This window comes from Canis lupus, chromosome 27 (assembly GCF_011100685.1).
Source record: "Canis lupus familiaris isolate Mischka breed German Shepherd chromosome 27, alternate assembly UU_Cfam_GSD_1.0, whole genome shotgun sequence".
In the NCBI taxonomy this organism is placed as follows: Eukaryota; Metazoa; Chordata; class Mammalia; order Carnivora; family Canidae; genus Canis; species Canis lupus.
The window spans coordinates 33,077,403-33,093,838 of NC_049248.1; the positions used below are offsets into that span (position 1 = coordinate 33,077,403).

The following is a 16,436-nucleotide window of genomic DNA, read 5'->3' on the forward strand; positions in this document are numbered from 1 at the left end:
AGAACTTACCTTTGGTGGACCTGTCAAAATGCAGTTTTTTGATTCATCCAAACATTTTTCATTGTTTGCAATGAAAAAAAAAAACTGAGCAGAATTAAAACACTGGTTTCATGTGACTGATACTCTAGTGTGTGGGCGGGAAGTCATATAATTAACATATAGGCGGCAAAAAGGAATTTTAGTAAAGCAGGTGAAGGGTTTAAAGATGACAGAGTTGCAGTTATAGATTGTGATCAGGGGAGGCCTTTCTGTAAAATGATATTTAAGCAGAAACCTAAATGAGGAGAGAAACTGAGTCATGAATATGCCTAAGAAAAAGAAATGTCCTGTGCAGAAAGAATAGAGAGTGTAAAGACCTACTGAGGAGGAGCATACTTAATGCTTTCAAGACCAAGAAGGCCAGTAGACTTGAGAAGGTGAGCAACTGAGAAAGTGATAGGAAATGAGATAGAAAGATGAGGACATTCCACATTCACTGCAGGAGAGTCCATGCAAGGTTGTGTACAGAAGGGTCACACGATCTGATTTAGAGTGTTATGGGGAGAACTGATAGAAGGGTGGGCAGAAGACTGGCAATAGTCTTGATGTGTAGTTCTCAATGTGTGGTCTAAGGAACCCCAGGGGAATATCAAGAACCTTCCAGGGGTCCATGAAGTCAAAACTATCTTCATGGTAAGTAAGATGTTGTCTTTTTCACTGTGTTGATTTACACACTTATGGTACAAAAATAATAATAAGGAACATGCTGGCACCTTAGCATGGGTCAAGACAGTGGCACCAGACTCTATGAGTAGCCACTGTATACTCCACAACCATAAACTTACATCAAAATTAAATAATTAAATAAATAAATAGTCTGCTTTGCTTAAGTATATCCTTGATGAAGTAGTAGACATTATTGTTATTAAATCTCAACTCTACAGAACATTCTTGTTAATAATTCTGTATTATGAAATGGGAAGTACACATAAAGTTCTTTTGCTGTTTATGAAAGTATGATGGTTGTCTTGAAGAAAAGCATTTGTGCAAGTTGCAAGTTAAACTTGCCACCTTTTTTTTTTTTACACTGAACAGAGCATCATTAAGAGAAACTGATAGACAAATGATAACTATTCAGACTTGGCAAATATTTTCTTGCGAATGAACAAAGTGAGTTTGCTAATTCAGGGAAAACAATTGAAATTCTTGCTGGCAATGATTAACTTTGATTTTAAAGGAAGCATTAAGTTTTGGAAAATGGGTGCCTATCAGCATGAACTTGATGCTTCCAAATTTTTCAAACATTTTATTGAAATTGTGGGAATAAGTAAAACTATGCCAGTCTTTTTAACTAATTTTTTTAAAATATAGTTCCTCTTCATAAGTACATTATTTACACTCAAGTGCCATAGTTTATTATTGCTATTTTCAAAGAGTTAGAAAATTAAAGCAGAAGCTTTCATAGAACAAATACTGCATGATTTCACTTATATAAAGTATATAAAATAGTCAAAGTGAAGAATTGAAGGTATTTCTGGAGCCTAGGAGCAGGCGGAAATGGGGAGTTGCTATTCAACTGCTATAAAGTTCCATGTATGAAAGATGACTAAGTTCTAGAGATCTACTCTATAATTTTGTACCTATAATTAACCACACTGTAGTGTAAACTTAAAAATTTGTTAAAAGGGTAGATCTCATGTTAAGTGTATTCACCATAGTAAAAAAAAAAAAAAAAGAAAAAAAAAGAAAAAGAAAAAGGAAAGGGAAAAAAACAAAAAGAGTCAAGAGTCAAAGTCACTTGTTGCGACTTTGGGAAATTAATCTCTCTGAGACTCAATTGCCTTATCTGCACATGAGGAAAATATCAACAAATCTTATTGGCTTGTTGTGAATATTAAATAAAACAAGGTAAAATATTTAAAGAACACAGTATAGTTACAAGCATAAAAATAGTACGTTATAGTAGTTGTCATTTAAGTATCCCTTCTTTTCAAGATTCTTTAAGTTTTGCTCCAGCATTATATCAAACATCGGAAACAAAATGTTTGTACTATAATATTTTAGATATGTCTTTTCTATGCTACAATATATTACAATATGCTTCCTTGAACCTTATAGAGATTAGTTCCCGGTATGTGCCCTGGACAAATGAAAAAGACTAAGTAATGTCTAATGTGTGCAACTGAATTCATTTAACACAGTCTAAATCTCAAAATATAGGAGAATAAAATTTAAAACCTTTACTCATCAAGTATTAAATCACTGGTGCAGATACAGGCACTCATTCATTCATTCATTCATTCATTCATTTCTTTGTGACAAATTCACTGAGGTCATACTTTGAGTCAGGCACTCCTAGGTACTGGTAACCCAAAGGTGGGCAATCTGCCTCCAAATAATTTATGGTTGCTGAGTGAGCAACACAAATTCAAATAAGCCAGTGGAGTGTTACAGAAACCATGTAGAAAAGTCCAGAGTTGAAAGGGAGTTCCAAGGATAGTAAGTTAAGCCTGTGGGAGCTGAATGGTAGTCAGAGGAAATTTTCTAGGAGGTGGTGGGATAAATCTGAAAACATATATGTATTTGCCTGGTGGATCTTGGCAGTGGGGATTGAGGAGAGGATTCTAGGGAAAGAGGACAATGTAAGCAAAGTCACAAAGGTGTGAAATAGCATGACATAGTTTAGGAGATGCTGTTAAGTCGCATGTGATTAGAAGAGGATTTGAAGATGGGTGGTAAGATATAATCTGTGGCTAGAACAGGGAGGGCCTCATGTTTCCATATAAGTGAACCACTAAAAGACAAAATAAAGATCCATATCTACTCTCTCATTCCATCCAAATCCATTTAAGATATATTTCCAAGAAAAGTACTCCAGGGGCAGCCCGGGTGGCTCAGTGGTCTGGCACGGCCTTTGGCCCCGGGGCGTGGTCCTGGAGACTTGGGATCGAGTCCCGTGTTGGGCTCCCTGCATGGATGGAGCCTGCTTCTCCCTCTGCCTGTGTCTCTGTCCCTCTCTCTCTTTCTCTGTGTCTCTCATGAATAAATTAATTTTAAAAAATCTTAAAAAAAAAGTACTCCAGATTTCAAAAGTGTCTTTTAAATGAAAATTTAAAAGCTCTCTAACAGTACTTAAAAACAATCTGATACCTACTTCAAAACATGCGTGAGTATGGTGAGGAGATTTCCAAACACTGGATTGGAATTTATCTTTGTGACTCTCGGTGCTTTTGCCGGCAGTTCCACGATGAACATCTGCTTGAATCATTTTAGTTCTTATGAAATTTTGCTTATCCGCAGAGAGAAACACATGTTGGTTCAGCTCCAATATATAGTTTCTTCCTAAGATTTTGGAAAAAGAACAAAAAGAAGTTATTAAATTGATGCGGTACTTAAGAAACTTAAAAATATCAATGAAAGGAGATGTGTAGAGTCGAGCATTTGGAAATATTTTAAATTCCATGCACAGTAGGAATAATGATAATAGTAGTGATGACGGGGCCTTAACATAATTTCTGAAAACTTTTCTTGGTCATATTTTCCATTAGACAAGAGACTAATCTTTATTGCAAACAAGAGAAAACAAGAACAAAAACATCAATAAAATAAACTTTAGAAAGATATAACTGTATGATCCTTACACATGAAAAGGTTATTGAAGGCCTCAGTGAAATAGAGTACGTTGAGCTGAATATACTTAGCAAGAAAGCTCAATTACCCATGCAAAAGTTCTAAAGAAGAAAAGGAAAAGACAAGCTGATATAAGATGCCATGTTCCACCACTTTGAAGCTTTTCCTTTATTTTATTTTATTCTATTTATTTTATTTTATTTTATTCTATTTATTTTATTTTATTTATTTTATTTTATTTTAATTGGTCATTGTTTTTTATTTATTTTTTAAATTTAATTTTATTTTATTGGAGTTCAATTTGCCAACATATAGCATAACACCCAGTGCTCATTCCATCAAGTGCCCCCCTTAGTGCCCGTCACCCTGTCACCACCCCCCCGCCTACCTCCCTTTCCATCACCCCTTGTTCCTTTAGATCCTATATTCTTCTATCAGTGGCCTACTGAGGTCACTCAGAATCAGATCAGAAACATCAGTGTTTCTTATTGAGAGGGGAAAATTTCTCTTTGAGAACATTGAACACCTAAGTAGAATGGTATCTGAAATATATAAGTGGGCATACTTGTCACTTCAAAAGTAAATGGTAGATGTTCATCCACTTATTTATAGTAATTAATGAAGAATTAACTCAAGGATAAACAGGTTGACTAATGAAATAGAATAAGGAGTCAAGAATCAGATCTAGGTATAATTGGAAACTATGACAGAGTTACTCTTGCAGATAACTATGGATTGAAAGGGCTTTTAAAATAAATTATAAAAAGATAAAATAAAAAAGATTATGTTGGAGTAACTGATTATGGAAATGAAAAATATTGAAAATGAAGTGCTACCTTACATAAATAATGCATTATTTGTCTGTTACTGTGCAACAAAATGCGGCCCCAAATGTAGGGCTCCAAGCAATAATAAATATTGATTTCACACAGTTTATATAGGGCAGAAATTCAGGAGCAGCTTATTTGATGATTCTGCCTCAGAGTCTCTCAAGAGGTTGCAGTCAAAATGTTAACCAAGTGCTATAGTTTTCTGAAAGCATGACTGGGACAGGCATATCCACTTCTAGGACAGATTATCCATATGGCTGTTGTCAACCAGTTCCTCACTGGCTCTTGGCTGGGGGAGGGGGGGTTCAGTTTTTAACTACATGGACTACGTTATATGTCTGTTTGAGCATTGTCACAGCTGGCTTCTCCCTAGTTGGTGATACAAGAGAGAGCAAAATGGAAACTACAATCCCTTTTATTATCTAGGTGCAGAAGTCAAATTCCATAATTTATTTTTTTTGAAGATTTTATATTCATTTGAGAAAGAGAGAGTGGGGGTGCAGAGGGAGAAGCAGACTCCCCGCTGATCGATCCCAGGACCCCAGGATCATGACCTGAGCCACCTAGTTGTTCCCAAATACCATCATTTCTGGTCCTATTTATTATCCAGGTTAGCTTATTCAACATGGGGTAATAACACACAAGGGTAAGAATAAGAGGAAGGGATTTTTGGAGATCATCCTGGAAATTGCCTACCACATACACACAAAAAAATTATAGGTGGATGGGAGAATTCTATAATACTTTTATCTCAAAGCAAAGCTTTCTCAAACAAGAAGCAAAATGCTCAGATTATAGAGGACAAGATTGATTAATCCAATTACATTAAAAATAAGACTTCCATTTATCAAATGAGAACATAAAGAAGTGAAAAGCAACCACAAATAGAAGATATTGCAGCAAATTTAATTAAAATACATTAATATATAGAATATATAAAGAACTGTAAACTAATAATAAAAAGATAAAGAACTCAAGAGAAAAATGAACAAAATATTTAAGCAAGCTCCTCACTAAAGAATGCCCTATAAACACTAACTTCATTAGTAATCAAAATAATGCAATTTATATCCAAAGTGTGATACAATTCACTTGATTGCACATCCATTTGATTTGCAAAGACAAAAAAATCTGAGAACATCAACTCATGATGATGTGAAGCTACAGAAACCCTTACACATGGCTGGCAGACGTGTAATGGGTTGAACCATTTTTGGATCACAATTTGTCGTTATGTAGTATAGTTGAGGATGTGAATACCCAATAACCCAGTAATTCCTCTTCTGAAGAAAATCATATGTATATGATTTATATATGTGTATATATATGATTATATATGATTTATATATGTGTATATATGTGTGTGTGTGTATATATATACACACACACACACACACACACACACACACATTAAAAGACATGGACAAGGGGATCCCTGGGTGGCTCAGCGGCTTAGCGCCTGCCTTCCGCCCGGGGCGTGATCCTGGAGTCCTGGGATGAAGTCCCACGTCAGGCTCCCTGCATGGAGCCTGCTTCTCCCTCTGCCTGTGTCTCCCCCGCCCCCCGTGTCTCTCACGAATAAATAAATAAAAAATCTTTTAAAAAATGTACAAGTATCTTTGTAGAATCACTAATAGCAAAGAACTGGAAACAATTCAAATGGCCAACAATAGAATGGTTAAAGAAATTATAGGATATTTATACTACTATACAGCTGTGGGAGGTTGGGTGTAAAGCTGAAGGGAGTTTTGAAAAAATAAATCAAAACAGAGAGGCACTATATCATATTTAAATGCCCATCAGTTAGGGGAAAGTTGATGTAGACAGATCAACCCTTCCATTTCTTCATTACACATGATGGGGAGGTAAAAGTGGGTGTGTATTTATTTAAAAAATAGTTGTTGTGTATCTACTCTCTGCGAGACCCTGCTGTTGATAAAAGGATGCAGGTAGATTTGAAAATTGGGTGATAGGAATTTGATAGAATATCTGGGTAAAGCCTTCCATTTCCTTCTGAGATAGATGGCAAAGTCATCTCACGAGAGTCAGGGAAAAGCTTGGGGCTTGAGATTGAAGGAGAAGGAAGAGTTCAAACTGTGTGGAAGACAGGAGAGTAAGCTAATGCAGGAAGCTAAGCAGTCAGGTTAGGCAGTGTTGAAAGTCCAGGTAAGGTTGTTGAAATTTATAACCAGAATTTCTAGTTCTTCAATTTTCTATAACGATGCTCAGAGCAAGTGTACTGTTCTAGGATTTTTTTTCCCAGCAGGTTGGGACAAAGAAATAACAGAGCAGAAGAATTGAGGACACTGGTAAGTGGTTGTTGGAAATGATGGAGGATGGATGCCAGTGAGTTTGAACATTCAGTAAATTTCTGAAGCAGAGTTTATCACTTAAGTGTATCCAGGCATCAAGTAATATTGTTACACATGCATCTGATGAGGAATATTGAGATTTAACATCACAAGTGCCCAAAACTTAATGCCCCATCAGAAGGAAACTGATCAATGAGAGATAGGCCATGGAAAGGATCTTGCAGATATGTTTTGCCCCTCCTATGCCCTGGCTGTTTGGAGATGCAAACAGTCTACTGTCCTCTGACACTTCAGTAGTGTTTCCTTGTAAGACTACAGCCAGGTCAGTAATGCATCCCTTCATATTTTCCTTTCTTCCCTCTCTGCTTTATTTTCTTTTTTACCTCTTTCTTGCTTCCCTGGAATTTGACTTCTTAATAAAACACCACAGAAGCTTTATTCATACTCTGATTTTATAGGGTACTCATGGGAAGAAAATTTTTTTGCTGAATTTGGAGGTCTTAGCAGCAATCCAGGAAGGGGAGGATAGGGAACAGATGAAACAGAAATGAGAAGATGAGAAAGGAACCAAATGGATAGTATGAAGCTGGGTTTTATTTGCAGTGAGGTAGCAGTGAAAAATCCTCAGCAGTGGATAGGATGCCTGACAGCTTTCTTTTTTCTTTTTTTCTGACAGCTTTTTAATAACTAGGATGTCTATTATTAGATGCAACATGGGCAGCCCAGGTGGCTCAGCAGTTTAGCGTTGCCTTCAGCCCAGGGCCTGATCCTGGAGACCCAGGATCGAGCCCTGTGTCAGGCTCCCTGCATGGAGCCTGCTTCTCCCTCTACCTATGTCTCTGTCTCTGTCTCTGTCTCTCTCTGTGTGTGTCTCTCACGAATAAATAAATAAAATCTTAAAAAAATGTAACATGATGATCTTTCTTCAATGTAAAGTCTCTTCTACCCCTCTCATCCCCCCAAATTTAGTAAATAATATCATACACATATGTTTTTATTAATTTTCTTATTTTGTGGCACTATAGTAAATGACTGAGTTTCAAAGCTGGGTTAACATGACCTGTAATAGAAGTGATACTATTAGGTGCAAAGGTTATCCATCAGTTAAGCTAATTCAAAGGGCAAAAAGTTAGCAAACAGAAGGACCAAGAAAATGTTGGACCTATGCAATTTCCAGAAAACTGAAGAAAAGTCTTATACCGACAAAGGGATGAAATGAGATGATGGAGGAAATTTGATTCAGGCATTAGGGGGACTGGAGATCCCACATGTCATCCGGGCTACATGTAAAAACACATATTTTGTCAAGTAGTGTTCCTCATCAGAGGCTACTACTGTAATGATACTAATTTTTAGATGTCTCTAGAAACAAACAAATGCAGAAGTATTTTTTTTTTGGAAAAAAAGGATGCATTTGTTTCTTTAATCAGTAAGGATTTATGAGACTATATATTGATGTTAGAGTTGAATTATTATAGATGCTCCTTCTATATATGAGGTTTTGTTACTATGACTGTCAATACCTGGGAACTGCCACTTGAGAAAATATAGTTCTACGCAGCTGTATTAGGGATGTCATAAGCTATTCATAAAAATCTTTATTTTCATAAGGCAGTAGTTGGTGGTATCCATGCTAATTTTTTATAGGTAGTGTACTATTTTAAATAGGAGAAAAAAGCATTATGTCTACTAAGAAGATATACTGTAAAAGTTGGAACTTATTTCTTCTTGTTCTAGTAGTTATTTCTACTTCCTAATTTATTAAATGAGCAATCATTTTCAAGAACACAATTATGTACATTTAATATATATAGAAAAATGACAAAAATATTTCTGAAACCTTTAATAAGTCATACTTCATGCATGTCAGTGAAGCTCACAGATACCTGATAGTTCCTAAATCAAAGTGACAGTTGATGCTGCTTGTCATTTTTAGCATGATTCAAAATAGCTCATATAGAAGTGAATTATGAGCAATGCAATAGGGCTACACATATTCTTCCGGCAAATAATTTATGTGAAACAAATATACCTCATTTTTAATGTTTTGATTGAAAAAAGATTTCTTAGTGCAATGACCTAAGGTTATAGACTCATGCAAATCAAATACCATTTTAAATTGTTCTATTCATTTAAGAATTTACGTGATTTAGCTATATGGTTAATTCCTATCAGTAGGTAGGAAAACATCTTTCCATTTTTTACTAAGAGTATACAATATTACTTAACTTAAAAAAAAACACCTTTTGTAAAGTGCTATTTGATATGTTAGGGGACCTATAATTTCCTTTAATGTTATTTAGTAAGGAAAGAGTTCAGTGAGGTGGGTAGGAATATAAAGCCTGGAATAAGACACACTTGGTCTTGAATACCAAGCACTAAGATTTGTGAGCTTATATTTCCATATTTGAGTTTCCTCATTTTTAAAATGCAGAGACTAAGAGTAGCTACTGCATAGTATTATTGTGGAAAATAAATGTTATAATACTTTTACAGTGATTAGCATTTTACCTGGAACATGGAACACATCTATTATTATCCTCATCATTATTAACTTTCAAAGAAAATTGAATATATTAATCAAAAGTCATTATAATTCCTAATATGATTTTTTTCAAACTGCATATTTTCCCATTTGATACTCATCAAATTCTTCCGATCTTTACTCTGTATGTCATCCTCCCATCCCAAAAATCTTTGGGCTACATTTTTATTTTTTTATTTATTTTATTTTATTTTTTTATTTATTTATGATAGTCACACAGAGAGAGAGAGAGAGAGGCAGAGACACAGGCAGAGGGAGAAGCAGGCTCCATGCGCCGGGAGCCCGATGTGGGATTCGATCCCGGGTCTCCAGGATCACGCCCTGGGCCAAAGGCAGGCGCTAAACCGCTGCGCCACCCAGGGATCCCCTGGGCTACATCTTTAATATATTAAATCACATCCTGAAAGATCAATCTTTTATGATATGATGATCTGAAAATTGTTTTTCTAAAAATCATTCCTTTACATGGTATGTAGAGATGAAGTTTTGTTTAATCTTGTAATTTGCTGACCCTGAGCTGATAATGAGAATGGCATTAAACTCTTTGTATAGTTACCCTGGAAATTGGAATATACATTTCAATGTGTAAATATGATATAACAGGGTACTGGGTGGCTAGTCGGTTAAGCATCTACCTTTGGCTCAGGTCACCATCTCAGGATTTTGGGATCGAGCCCTACATCTTTGGGTTCCCTGCTCATCGGGAAGTCTGCTTCTCCCTCTTCCTTTGCCCCTCCTGCTGCTCATGCTCATATGTAAATTTCAAGAAACATATGAAGATACTCCCCTTTCCAGAAGGTGGAGCATAATTATCCAATCTTCCTCGACCTTCAGTATGGGCTAGACATAGTGATCTCCTTCCAAAGAATAGTGAAAAGAAAAAATGGAAAGAACAGCAACTTCACAGTGGAAAACTTGACAAGCAGTATTTTAACCTAGTGAATGGGGTCATGTTAACAGTGGTATCGTGCACCTCTGATACGATGTGATGAGAAAGATACTGTCATCTTTTTCGTATTCTACACAAAACTTTCAGTCTAGTCATAAGAAAAATATCAGACAAAACCAAATTTGGGGACAATTTAAAAAATTCATATTCCTTAACACTGTCAAGGTCATGAGACACAGGGAAAGTCTGGGAAACGGTCACAGATCAGAGGAGACTATAAAGAGACATGACAACTGAATGCAATGTTATTTCCTGGATGGGAATCTGGGACAGAGGAAAACATTAGTAGGAATATGGAATCAATTTTGGAGTTTAGGAATCACCATGGTGGCCGGGACCCTGTACACATATCCTGAAAACTGGAGGGCCTTCAAGGCTCTCATTGCTGCTCAGTACAACGGGGCTAAGGTCCGCGTGCTCTCCGCACCACCCCACTTCCACTTTGGCCAAACCAAAGGCACCCCTGAATTTCTCCATAAATTTCCTGCCGGCAAGTTTCCAGCATTTGAGGGTGACGATGGATTCTGTGTGTTTGAGAGCAATGCCATTGCCTACTATGTGAGCAATGAGGAGCTGCGGGGAAGTACTCCAGAGGCAGCAGCCCAGGTGGTGGTGCAGTGGGTGAGCTTTGCTGATAGCGACATAGTGCCCCCAGCCAGTACCTGGGTGTTTCCTACCTTGGGCATCATGCACCACAACAAGCAGGCCACAGAGAATGCAAAGGAGGAAGTGAGGGGAATTCTGGGGCTCCTGGATACTCATTTGAAGACGAGGACTTTTCTGGTGGGCGAACATGTGACACTGGCTGACATCACAGTTGTCTGCACCCTGTTGTGGCTCTATAAACAGGTCCTTCTGGAGCCTTCTTTCTGCCAGGCCTTCCCCAATACCAACCGCTGGTTCCTTACCTGCATTAACCAGCCCCAGTTCCGGGCTGTCTTGGGGGAGGTGAGACTGTGAGAAGATGGCCCAGTTTGATGCTAAAAAGTTTGCAGAGAGCCAACCTAAAAAAGACACCTCACAGAAAGAGAAGGGTTCTTGGGAAGAGAAGCAGAAGCCCCGGGCTGAGGGGAAAGAGGAGAAGGCTGCTGCCCTGCTCCTGAGGAGGAAATGGATGAATGTGAGCAGGCACTGGCTGCTGAGCCAAAGGCCAAAGACCCCTTTGCTCACCTGCCCAAGAGTACCTTTGTGTTGGACGAATTTAAGCGCAAGTACTCCAATGAGGACACTCTCACTGTGGCACTGCCGTATTCCTGGGAGCACTTCGATAAGGATGGCTGGTCCCTGTGGTACGTTGAGTACCGCTTCCCTGAGGAGCTCACTCAGACCTTTATGAGTTGTAACCTCATCACTGGAATGTTCCAACGGTTGGACAAGCTGAGGAAGAATGCCTTTGCGGTGTCATCCTCTTTGGAACCAACAACAGCAGCTCCATTTCTGGAGTCTGGGTCTTCTGAGGCCAGCAGCTTGCCTTTCCACTGAGTCCAGATTGGCAGGTGGATGTGAGTCCTATACGTGGTGGAAACTGGATCCTGGCAGCAGGAGACCCAGACGCTGGTTCGAGAGGACTTTTCCTGGGAGGGGGCCTTCCAGCATGTGGGCAAAACCTTCAATCGGGGCAGGATCTTCAAGTAAACATCTCTTGTCATCACCTAGCTGCCTGTACCTGCCCTTCAGGGAGATGGGGGTCATTAAAGGAAACTGAACATTGAACCCTTAAAAAAATTGGAGTTTAGCTAATAGTGATGTACTAATGTTAGTTTCTAAATATTGACATATGCATCATGGTAGGTAAGATGGTAACATAAGGGGAAACTGGGTGAAAGGTATATGAAGACTCTATAGTATCCTTGGAATTTTCTGTAAATCTAAAATTATTGTGAAATAAGATGTTTTTAAAAATCCCCACAGTTACAATTGAAAATGATACTAACCTGTTAAAAAGATATTATAATGACTTCGTGAACTTAACAACACACGGTCTCCAAATCGTCTCAGGATGGATAATTACACATTGGTTGAGCTATTTACAGTCATTTCAGTAATATAAGACTGGTTGAGGTTCTAGATCCTAAGGAAACAGAAGCCCAAGTGTAGAAATTATTTCTAATGAGATTTCTGGAAAACTCTAACCTTTACAAGGTCAGGTGAAACAGTGTTTCTAATGCGATTTCTGGAGAACTTTAACCTTTACAAGGTCAAATGAAAGCTGCCAGTAGGTGCAATTAATCATTCTACTGTCTTTTTCAATTTAAGATATTTGTGGTTAGGAACCTATGTTTACAAAATATTTTTTGATCAAATCCTGTAAGTTATTTTACCCTAAAAAAATCATAAATTTTCCTGAAAGTCTCAACTAAAAAATTGCCTCTACTTAAGAATATACATTTTTAGAGTAGTAGCATTGGCAATCAGCTAAGATTAGTGTAGGAAATCAGTACATCAGAATTTTAATCTTGCTTTCCCACTCATTCTTTCAATGACTTTGAGAAACTTATTTAACATGTTCCTTGGCCACCAAATGAGACTGATGAAATTCTCTAGGTTAAAAAAACAGCAACAATCATTTCATCATCAAAAAACTACTTAAAGTATTAAATAAAAATATGTATTGTGAAAGGACATTATACCATTTTGTGATTTTCCCCAGATTCCTTTTTATTAACAACAAAATTAGATTCCTTTTATTAACAACAAAATTAACATCTAATTTTGTTGTTTCAGTAACAACAATAAAGTCATTCCTGCTGAGAAACAGAAGTAAATGCAGTAATGAATGAAATCAAGTTAATCTTCAAAAACATGCCCCCCCACACAAAAAACTACACTCAAAATACGTTTTTATTCTAAAGAAGCTTCTTCCAGAAACCCACTATGAATTTAAACATCTTAGATTGCAATTAGCCTAAGGGCCATTGAGCTCCAACCTTTAAAACTTTGAAGAAATTTAATTGTTTTTTGACTATTAACAAAAACATTGAGAGAAAGAATCTCTCCAAAATATATCAATATCCTTCTTTTGGTCTCTGATTTTGAGTTAACTTTAGGGAGATATTGGAGTTCTTCTGCCCTCAAGGAATGTAAGTGTGGGGTTACACACAAGAACTAGAACGTATAAAAAAAAAAAAAAGAACTAGAACGTATAATTCAAGAGTTTAGGAGGGACATCAGGCTTATTCATTACGTATTTTGCCACCTCTTAGAGGTCCACAAGGGGGCACTCTTTTGCTGAGATTTTTTTCTACATATTTTAAGGCTAACCCAGATTTTATGGTAAGGAAATTTGGTTATATATATATATATATATATATACACACACACATACATATATATATACACACATACATATATATAGTTTTTCAGATTATTTTAATCAATCTCTTCCTTTGCCATCTTTCTGCAGTTGATTTTTTTTTTTACTGTGGTAAGAGACATAAAATTTATCATTTTAAAATGTACAATTCTCAAAAAAAAAGCACACAGTTCTGAAACATTAAGTATATTCACATTATTATACTGCCATCATCACCAACCAACTGCAGAACTTGTTCATCTTCCCAAACTGAATTTCTGTACCCATTAAACAACTCCATTTCCCCCCTCTTAACAGCCTCTGGCAACCACCAGACTTTGTGTCTCTATGAATTTGATACTCTAGACATTTCATTTAAGTAGAATTTTATAGCATTTGTCTTTTTGTGACTCATTTATTTCACTTTGCATAATTCTTCAAAGTTCATTCATGCTATGCTAGATGATTCCTCAGACAGCCTTCCTCTAACCTTACCAACTACACAATACTTTAGAAAAAAAAAAAAGAGTTAAATGAGGTACATATTATTGGCATTTCTATATTTGTGCTAGAATTGTATTGATCTGCTATCCATTTTTTTCTCCATTTGTCTATATCCTTTGACTTCATAACTCATCATTATTTGAGTCAGATTCACAATCATTGTCTTTACTAAGTTCACCACAGAAATTCATGCCTTACTGGGGGCTTCAATTCTCATTTAAAGGATTTATCATTCCACATTTGCAGTTGAACATAGTGGCAATTTTATACAAAGTGAGCAACAGGGGTGCCTGGGTGGCTTAGTTGGTTAAGTGTCTGACTCTTGATTTTGGCTCAAGTCATGATTTCAGAGTCATGAGATTGAGCCCCAAGTAGGCTCTGTGCTGGGCATGGAGTCTGTTTAAGATTCTCTCTCTCACCCTCATCCTTTATCCATCTCCCCCTTCTAAAACAAAACAAAACAAAACAAAACAAAACAAAACAAAAGTGACAGCCCAAAAAGCAAGCATAAGTGCTATAAAATGCTTCCTGATCCTACTAATGAAGACAGATTGGAGAGAAGGGCAATGCCATTGTCCCAATGAAGTTTGCTTTGAGAGTTCTCTCAATACTATATCATTTTAAACAACAACAAAAATGTCAATTTCATCACACAGGCAAGAGAAGGAAGTATGAACTGGGAAATTTAAAAAAAAATTTTTAAATTGGAGTTCAATTTGTCAACATATAGCATAACACCCAGTGCTCATACTGCCAAGTGCTTCCCTCAGTGCCCATCACCTAGTCACCTCAACCCCCTGCCCACCTCCCCTTCCACTACCCCTTTGAACTGGGAAAATTTTAACAGGCTTAATGAGTTCTAAGATTATATGATCTTCATTATTACCATTTTCCTCTTCTGCACTGATATTACCAAAAACAAAACACATAAATAATCATACAAAAAGACCCACTATGTCTTTCAGGGTCCACCCTACCATAAGAAAATGAAAGAGATACTTTTGGAGTAGCAAATTATGTAATGAAGCTGGCCTGAGAATACCATAGCCATCTCCTTATAGGCATCAGAGAAAGTAATCCAGAAATATGAAATATCTGAAGGCTCTAGGTAGATGCCCCAGTTGCTTGATCCAGCCATGTTGGAGGAGGTCATTAGACGATGTGACTGCTGATTGACCTCTGAGCTGAACTCCAGCAATGGAACTCCTGTGTTCTTGAAATATACATTCTGCTCATTGTTCTTGAGGTAGGAGCGACTTGAAGAACACCATTGTGAAAGAGCAAAGTGTTGTTGAGACCCTCTGGACTGTATACATGTGACTGAGCCCAGGTAAGGCCTCCATATAAACTTCTACGGTTTGGGTGAGCGGGTGCGGAGATCTGCTTGTTTTGAAGCCATGAAGATCAGCCTTATGTAAGTTTCCTTGCTTATTAAAACTGCCACCTACCAGTCTGGAGTAGCCTGTCTTTGTTTTCAGACTCTTTCTGCCCCCCCGTGTATGGGGGCCAGTTTCAGATTTTCTCTGGGGAATGTCCATGGTTGCAAACCAACAAGCCACTTCCAATGGCTTCTGCTTTTATGAATGTGGTAAAATGACATTTGGAAATCATTTGAGAACACATACCTGGTAGCAGAGAGGCAAGCTAAAGGACAATTTGTGATCTCTTGAAATTATATGCTCTTATTTCCTGATCTTTGAGGTTAGAGAAGGAATGGGTCTCCCCAAAGAAAAGACAATTGTAGAAGAAGAAGGTGTTCAAAATTCATAATTATATCACTAATAAGCATGGACAGGCCTGAGTAATATTCAAAATGATTCTTTTTTTTTTTTCAAAGAATCTACTTAAAGGAAGGAGCTATCTAGGTACTCCCTGTATCACCCCTGTATTTTCTCTTTGTTTTGCTTGTTTGATATTTTTGAGGAGAGGAAAAAAAACCCTGCCTTGATCCTTTTGAAAATCCAAGTCTTTGATAGAATAGTTTCCGAAATCTTTTTCATATCCCCAACCCTTGATTAGTCTGGCTAAGGTGAATAGGCTAACCAAAAATAAACTCTCCCAAATGTTATCTGGTTCATTGTTGATCTCCTAAAGAAAAAAAAATGTAATGAGTGATAATTAATCATGGAGGCTTTTCTTTAAAAGAATGTTTAAACCATGGCTCAAGGCTCAAATTAGGCAGGGTTCCTCGTACTTTATAAATTTTTGTTTGTTTCTTTCCTCTTCTATAAAAGACCTAGAATCTGGTTTAAAGGCTAAAATGAGAGTTTTTGATGGAAATAAAAACCTTTATTTCTTACGCTCTATATTATATGTGGTTACTGTTCTAGGCCAGTTGCATTTGCTGAAAGCTTAGGATAGTCATTCCAAAGATAGGAAAGAGAATTTTAAAAGG

At 37.1% G+C, this 16,436-nt stretch overlaps 1 long non-coding RNA gene and 1 pseudogene across 1 annotated transcript in view; one reads left to right on the top strand and one right to left on the bottom strand.

Annotated features, from left to right (window-relative positions):
• LOC111092839 overlaps positions 1-16,436 on the bottom strand; it is an 82,332-nt gene that overhangs the window by 14,336 nt on the left and 51,560 nt on the right. Inside the window, exons 2-3 of the long non-coding RNA XR_005380042.1 lie at positions 12,180-12,316; positions 3,134-3,321 (exon numbers count right to left, since the gene is read on the bottom strand). This is a non-coding gene — a long non-coding RNA (uncharacterized LOC111092839). The remainder of the gene's footprint in view (positions 1-3,133; positions 3,322-12,179; positions 12,317-16,436) is intronic.
• On the top strand, positions 10,563-11,880 carry LOC608870 (annotated as a pseudogene).